The sequence below is a fragment of the Nycticebus coucang genome, chromosome 3 (assembly GCF_027406575.1).
Source record: "Nycticebus coucang isolate mNycCou1 chromosome 3, mNycCou1.pri, whole genome shotgun sequence".
Classification (NCBI taxonomy): Eukaryota; Metazoa; Chordata; class Mammalia; order Primates; family Lorisidae; genus Nycticebus; species Nycticebus coucang.
Window position 1 is genome coordinate 104,045,920 of NC_069782.1, and position 8,820 is coordinate 104,054,739.

Consider the following 8,820-nt stretch of genomic DNA (forward strand, 5'->3'; position numbering starts at 1 on the left):
TTTGCTATGATTTAGGACAGAACAGAGGCAAACTGTCAAAAATGCTGTCATGGCTATTAGAAAGTAAATGCCAGGCCCGGCTGGGTGCCATAGCACAGTGGTTATGGTGCCAGCCACATACATGGAGGCTGGCGGGTTCGAATCCCACCCGGGCCAGCTAAACAACTGCAACAACAAAAAAATAGCCAGCATTGTGGCAGGCACCTGTAGTCCCACCTACATGGGAGGCTGAGGCAGGAGAATCGCTTGGGCCCAGGAGTTTGAGGTTGCTGTGAGCTGTGATGCTACAGCACTCTACACAGGGCGACAAAGTGAGACTCTGTCTCTAAAAAAAAAAACAAACAGGAATGCAGAACACTATGGTACTATGTGAATTAAAAATAAGTATTCAAAGTTAGTTTGGGAATTTGGAGGGTGGCTAGGCCAGCATTCTTACTGCCCCATGAGCCCATTTTTGGAATGAGTGTATGCTAGAGAGAAATACGCATCATGTTCAGGGCATAAATTCCAAATTTTATTTATGAACTTTTAATAAGTATTTATAATTCCAAATCCATTCTAACACTGTATCTGCACATTTATGACAGAAACAGCTAGTTTTGAACATTTCTGAAGTATCGTCCCCATTTTACATACATCATCATTGGGCCTTATTTCCATATTCTTATTTGTTAATCCTATGTTCATAGTGTGCATTGGGAGGGAATATCAGAATTTCCTCTCAATGTTCTAGAACAAGAAATTCTAACCAATGACTCATCATTACATTTTGTGAGTTGTGGAAGTTTCAAGACTTTCTGGTGGCCAAGCATAGCAGCTCACACTTAAACTCCTGGCACTTTGGAAGGCTGAGGGGAGAATATCATTTGAGGCTGGAAATTCACGACCAGCCTGGGCAGCATAGCAAGACCTCACCTCAGCAAAAAAAGTAGCCAGGTGTGATGGCACACACCTGTACTCAGTAGGCTAAGGGAGAAGAATCACTTGAGCTCAGGAGTTGGAGGCTCCAGTGAGCTGTGATGGTGCCACTGCACTCCAGACTGAGTGACAGAGCAAGACCCTGTCTTAAAACCAAACACAAAAATAATCTTTCTAGAGTGTGCATTTTTTCTTTTACTCCTCTCCCTTCCTTCCTCTCCTTCCTCCTACTGAGGTTGTAATAACTCTGTTTTATAATTACGTGGCATATACTTTTATTTTTAAAAATTTCCAATAGCCATGGTAGCATTTTAAAACTTACCCTAAAGGAAGCTATCTAAATATGAAACAGATGGATAAATATATCTCAGATAAAATCTATAACACATAGCTATGAGAGAGAAAATTAGAATAGGCATGTATTTATGATTGAGAAAGTATGTCTGTCCAAATGTATGGAAGAGGATTAGTATGGAGAAGGGCCTGATGTATAGAGAGTATTGTCTAGTTGTTATAGAAGGAACTGGGAATTTTATGTGACCCTCAACCTCTTTGGCTAACAAATTATCCTCAACTAGATGCCTGGGGTTGGAAATAATTAATACCAGGTGGGTAAAAGAGAAAAGTGATTCCGTTTACTTTATCACCTCATTTATTTCTAGGGCAAGACAGACAAGCAAAAGCAATATATATGTCTCAACATCAAACGATCACCATTTTTCATTTTTTGCAAGGCTGTCTGTGGATGTTGGTATCAGAAACATGTCAACATTGTCCAGGCGCTGTGACTCATGCCTATAATTCTAACACTCTGGGAGGCCAAGACGGGAGGATCAGTTGAGTTCAGGATTTCAAAACCAGCCTGAGCAAGAGGGAGATCCCATGTCTATTATAATTTGAAAGAATTAGCCTAGCATCATGGCAGGTGCCTGGAGTCCTAGCTGCTTGGGAGGCTAAAGCAGGAGGATTGCTTAAAACCAGGAGTTTGAGTTTGCTGTGAGCTAAGCCGATGCCATGGCACTCTACCCTGGGGCAACAGGGTGAGACTCTGTCTCAAAAATAATAGTAATAATAAAACTAAACCTCTGGCGGCACCTGTGGCTCCAGGAGTAGGGCGCTGGTTCCATATGCTGGAGGTGGCGGGTTCAAACCCAGCCCAGGCCAAAAAAATAATAATAATAATAAACCTCAAGATCTAAGGAAGAGGCCAGGTGAGCACAGTAGCTGACACCTGTAATCCTAGCACTCTGGGAGACTGAGGCAGATGGATTGCCTGAGCTCACAGGTTCGAGAGCAGCCTGAGCAAGGGCAAGACCCTATCCCTAAAAAAAAAAAAAAAAATAGCCAGGCATTGTGTTGGGTGCCTGTAGTCCCAGCTACTTGGGAGGCTGAGAGAGGAGAATCACTTGAGCTCAAGAGTTTGAGATTGTCATGAGCTGCGATGCCAAGGTACTCTACCAAGGGTGACAAGTGAGACTCTGTCTCAAAAAAAAAACAAAAAACGTCTAAGGAAGAGCAGTCCTTTGTACAAGAAATTAATGTAAGCCATAGATTAGAACCAGTCTAAAAAGCATTAAGACTACCACATTTCAAATAGCAAACAGAAAGTAAAACCATGGAAAGAAAAAAAAGTTTTGGAGGCACTCATCCATGAGATCTTATATTAAAGTGAAAAATAGTCTATTTTGAGTCACTAACATTGTTGCTTATAAAGTTTTGGTCAATAACAGCCTTTTTTCCCTCTTTGAAGGTTTTTATTTTACATTTGTCATTTAATGTATCGTATTGAAGTCATTTAAAAGCTGACTTTCTTTCTTGTTTTTTTTTTTTTAAGACAGAGTCTCACTATGTTGCCCTGGGTAGAGTGCTATGGCGTCACAGCTCACAGCAATCTCAAGGTCTTGGGCTTAAGCAATTCTCTTGTCTCAGGCTCCCAAGTCGCTGGGACTACAGGTGACTGCCACAATGCCCGGCTATTTTTTGGTTGTAGTTGTCATTGTTGCTTGGCAGGCCTGGGCTAGATTTGAACCTGCCAGCTCTGGTGTATGTGGCTGGTGCTCTAGCCACTGAGCTACAGGCACTGAGCCAAGCTGACTTATTTTTCTCCTAAAATAGAGTAATGAGTCATCTTCATGCAAATGGTGAAGCCCTCCTAGACTGGAACTGCTGCATTCAGATAAGTCTTAATGTGGACTTTGACCTCTAACCGCTTTTGGAGAGTGACCAAATCAAGATAAAAGAGTCTGATCTTGCTAAGGACCACATAGGAAGTTCTTGGCAAAGTCAGATGAGAAAACAGAATTTATGAACTCTCAGTGACAATATTTTAACTATTGCCTTTGTCCCTTGTTTGGGGAACTCCATTAGAATTTTTAAAAGTAGAAAATTCTGGGAGGAGGTGGAGCAAGATGGTAAACTAGAGACATCTCTTTGCCAGTTACTCAGAAAAAAGTGGTCTTCAGCCACCTCTGGTTGGGGAATCTGCACAGAAACATCACTCCAGGGGCAGGTGAAGCAGCAGGAGACTTCAGGAGCCAACCAGGAGGAAAACCAATGCAGAAGGCAGGTGTTTGGTATGGGTAGAGGCCAGCCAGTAGGCTGGCTCCCCCATGGAGATCTGGGGACAGGAAAGGGTTGTCCTACAGTATTTTGATTTTAGGCTGGGCAGCAAGTAGACCAGAACAGGATCCAGTGTCCAGGGTTGAACACCAGGTGGTGGGGGGTTCTCCTATCGACTTGGCTGGGGTGGGGCATGGCATCACATCTTCTTTATCTTATACAATTATATTTTACATTTTTAAATGTGGGTTTTTTTTCCCATTCTTTTTCTTCTCTGAGTGCTTGGGGGTCACAGCATTAGTCTGCCTGGGGGTTCACAGGCTCAAGGAACCAGGGAGGCCACGAGCTCACAGTCTTGGGTGTCCTTCTAGCTTTGGCCTTTGGAAAGAAGGTATCAGTAGGTTCCCACTGCGTCATACTGTTGATTTCTTTCTCTATTTGGCAGAGGTGGGGTCTTGCTTTTGCCTACTCTGGTAAGGAGATCCTGACTTTAAGAGACCTGGCCAGCCTGGCCCCCCACAGTCTGAGAGCCAAGGCTACTTTAACATACACAAATCCATAAATGTAATTTACCATATGAATAGAAGCAAAAACAAAGACCATACGATCCTCTAAATAGACGCAGAAAAAGCATTTGATAAAATTCAGCATTCTTTTCTAACAAGAACACTTGAGAATATAGGAATAGATAGCACATTTCTTAAAATGATTGATGCCATCTACAATAAACCTGCAGCCAATATCATACTGAATGGAGTAAAACTGAAAGTTTTCCCACTTCAAACTGTAACCAGACAAGATGTCCTCTATTCAACATAGTGCTAGAAGTTCCAGCTAATGCAAACAGACAAGAGAAGAATATAAAGGACATCCAAATGGGGGCAGAGGAGATCAAACTCCCACTCTTTGCTGACAATATGATCTTACGCATAGAAAACCCCAAAGACGGGCGGCGCCTGTGGCTCAGTGAGCAGGGCGCCGGCCCCATATGCCGAGGGTGGCTGGTTCAAACCCAGCCCTGGCCAAACTGCAACAACAACAAAAAAAATAGCTGGGCATTGTGGCAGGCACCTGTAGTCCCAGCTACTCGGGAGGCTGAGGCAGGAGAATCGCCTAGGCCCAGGAGTTGGAGGTTGCTGTGAGCTGTGTGACGCCATGGCACTCTACCGAGGGCGATGAAGTAAAACTCTGTCTCTACAAAAAAAAAAGAAAAAGAAAAAAAAAGAAAACTCCAAAGACTCAGCCACAAGACTCCTGAAGGTGATCAAGAAATACAGTAATGTGGCTCGGCATCCGTAGCACAGTGGTTACAGTGCCAACCACATACACCAAAGCTGGCAGGTCCGAGCCCAGCCCAGGACCTCTAAACAACAATGACAACTGCAACAGAAAATAGCCGGGTGTTGTGGCGGGCACCTGTAGTCCTAGCTACTCGGGAGGCTGAGGCAAGAGAATCACTTAAGCCCAAGAGTTTGAGGTTGCTGTGAGCTATGACACTACAGCACTCTACCAAGGGTGACAAAGTGAGATTCTGTCTCAAAAAAAAAAAAGGGAATGTTAATGTTTCATTTACTCATTCATTATTAATCAGGGTCCCATCAAGAGACAGAAACTAATTAGAACAGGGACAGTTTAATATGGCAAATTATTAACTATAACAAGAGATAGGTTAGAAAGAAAAAAAAAGAAATACAGTAACGTCTCAGGGTATAAAATCAATGTCCACAAATTAGTATGCCTTTCTATACACCAACAACACCCAAGTTAAGAAGTTAATCAAAGACACAATTCCCTTCACAGTAGTTTCAAAGAAAATAAAATACTTGGGAATATACCCAACAAAAGAGGTAAAGGATCTCTACAAAGAGAGTTATGAAACCCTAAGAAAAGAAATAGTAGACGACATCAACAAATAGAAGATAATACCATGATCTTGGCTGGGAAGAATCAACATTGCTAAAACGTCTATATTACCCAAAGCAATCTATAGATTCGATGCAATTCCCATTAAAATATCAACATCATACTCTGAAAAACTGGAGAAAATAGTTCTTCATTTTGTATGGAACCAGGGAAAAAATACCACACAGCCAAGGCAATTTTAGTAATAAAAACAATGCCTTCAGGCCTTTAACTAATTGGATGAGGCCCCACCACGTTGAGGAGGGCAGTTTGCTTTACTTAGTCTACAGATTGAAATATTATTCTCATCCCCAAATACCCTCACAGAAATACTCAGAAATTACATTTGACCAAATATCTGGGTACCTTGTGGCCCAATTAAGTTGACATATAAAATTAATGATCACAATGTCTATAGGAGTTTTACTTAACCTTTCTTATGTTATAGCTCTATTTTATTTCTTCCCATAATCAGGATTCCAATTCTCAAATAAAGAAGAATAACAGAGTCAAAATATTATATCATGTAATTAATCATTTTTTTTATCCCATGAGCATAGTTAGCCTCAGAATTACAGAACCAACACTTTTATACTGTGTTGGTACTGTATCAATTATATACATTTTTAGATTTATTTTATTATTGATTTTAAGGAAACACTTTTGAACATTAATTTTGTTTTGTAATCACATAATATTTTTCATGGTTTACAATAAATATCAAGTCTATCAAATTAGATATTTTTAAAAATAGTCCTTCTTGGTTCACTCCTATAATCCTAGCACTCTGTGAGGCCAAGACAGGTGGATTGCTTGAGCTCAGGAGTTTGAGACCAGCCTGAGGAGGAGGGACCCCTTCTTTGCTAAAAATAGAAAAATTAGTTGGGTGTTGTGGCAGGTGCCTATAGTCCCAGCTACTTGGGAGGCTGAGGCAAGAGGACTACTCAAGCCTAAGTGTTTGAGGTTTCTGTGAGCTATGATGACACCACAGCACTCTACCCAGGGCACAGAGTGAGCCAATGTCTCAATAAATAAATAAATAAAATCTCCTAAATATTTTCCATTGCTCAAAGTTTCTTCTTCAGGGAACCCTATTATATGCATGCTAAATCACTTCTGTTCTATATTCATTTCTTTCTCTCAACTTTTTTTTTATCACTTTCTTTTATTCTACTTGATTTTTGAAATTTTCCTCTTGGAAGAAAAACTTTCTAAGCCATTATCTGTTTCATTTTTTGGTAAATACATACCTACTAGTTTGAACCTCATTACTGAAATTATTCCTTTTTGAAGTTCTAATCGACTTCCTGGGTTTTATCACTTCATCCATGAGTTAATTTTAATTCCAATCTGGATAGTTACTTCATATTTTTTATTATTTTCCTGAATTGTTAGTCTTTTTGAAATATTCATTTGTAATTTTTACTTGCTTTGTGGACATGTCTTTTGGTGTGCTCTCCTTGTCTATAGGAAAACTATTCCTCCTCATTTTATTTTTTATTATAAAAAAGTGTGCAGAGGGTGGTGCCTGTGGCTCAAGGAATAGGGCGCTGGCCTCATCTACCAGAGGTGGTGGGTTCGAACACAGCCCTGGACAAAAAAAAAAAAAAAGAAAGAAAAAAATTTGTGGAATTAAAATATAATATTTTTCTATTGCTCTTTTTTATGTAAAGGTAGATTCCATGAACTTTTAGGATGTAAGGGAAGGAAGGGTGGATCAAAATAGCTTTTCTATCTTCATGACTCTAGAACAGGGGTGAGCAAACCATATTTAGTCCGTCATCTGCTTTTAATAAGTTTTGTGAAATATGGTCATGATTATTTGTTTACATATTATCTATGGCCACTTTCATGCTAAAATGGAAGAGTCCAGTCATTGTGACAGAGCCTAAAATACTTACTTTCTGATATTTGCTCTAAAGCTCCCTCCTCCATGTTCAAAAATTTGGCTTATTTCTGAGATCTCCTAACTCTACTCTTCTCTCTCACTTCTGTCTGAATCCTCTTTCCTTTGTCCCTCTCCTCTCTGTCCTGCTTAGTTTGGTCCACTCTCAATAGTTTTGTTTTGTTTTGTTTTCAATATGGAGCTTGTCTTGAAAGAAAGTTTCTGCTGGTTACTTCCAAGAGTTCATAAGGCCAGGACTATTCCTTCCTTTCCAGCCTTGTCATTGCATTGTCCTTTCATTTACCTACAAATAGGTGTCTGCACAAATCCCCCTCAGGTTAAGTTGTTCTTGAGTTGGCTGAATGTGCTTTCCATTGAGTATTTATAGATGATTTTGAAATTCTGCTCTTCTCAGATCTAGTAGATGCCCCAAAGCTTCTTTCCACATAAATGCTGATACCATGCAGGTCTTTTTTTTTTGAGACAGAGCCTCAAGCTTTCACTCTGGGTAGAGTACTGGGGCATCAGAGCTCACAGCAACCTCAAACTCCTGGGTTCAAGTGATACTCCTGCCTCCGCCTCCCAAGTAGCTGGGACTACAGGTGCCCGCCACAATGCCTAGCTATTTTTTGGTTGCAGCTGTCATGGTTGTTTGGCGGGCCCGGGCTGGATTCAAACCTGCCGGCTCAGGTGTATGTGGCTGGTGCCTTAGCCACTTGAACCACAGGCGCCAAGCCACCATGCAGGTCTTATAGTTGCTAGTAGACTGTCTCTATCTGCTTATATTGTACTCTGAGGTTGTTGGTAATACTTTTTCACTTAGTTTTGACATTGTCAATTGGTATTGGTTTTGCTATACTAGTTCTGTATGTTTTTCCAGGGGACAGGTGTGGTTATGGGGCATGTAAGAACTAAAGAACTATTTCCCTATTCCTATCATCTTTCCAGAATTCCTACAATTTGAATTTTAAACCCAGATGAAGTACCAACTTGCTGGATGAAAAGCTACCCAGGGAAGGAATTAGGTTGTTAATGATCTCCTCCTAGCTCTAAAACATCATGAAATTATTTATTATTAATTATTGAATTTCAAAATGTTCTAATTTTTACTTTTATTTTCATTCCAATAGCCCATCTCTACACTCCAGAAACCAGCATTTATTGACCTTCTATTGTGTGCTAGATCTCGATTTTTATAATGATGAACAATCCATAGGCTTTTTTCTCAAGGAGTTCACAATCCAGTGGAGGAAACAGATGAATGCAGACAATTAAAATGTAACACGACTTTATATTGTAGTAAAAGTAAATGTTTCTATGGGCATCTGAACAGAGTCTCCAACTCTGCTTTATGGAGAATGACAAAGGCTTCATAAAAGAGACAGTGCTTGAGATGAGGAATGAAGGTGACCAGGCAGGGGAAGTGAAGAACTTGTTCTCCCATGACTACCAGAACCTTTTCAGAGGCCACCTCTGCAGATAGTTAAGCTTTCTGTCTGGTCTGACTAGTGGGATGGTAGGAGATAGAAAAATTTACTAAGTCAGGGAATAAGTGG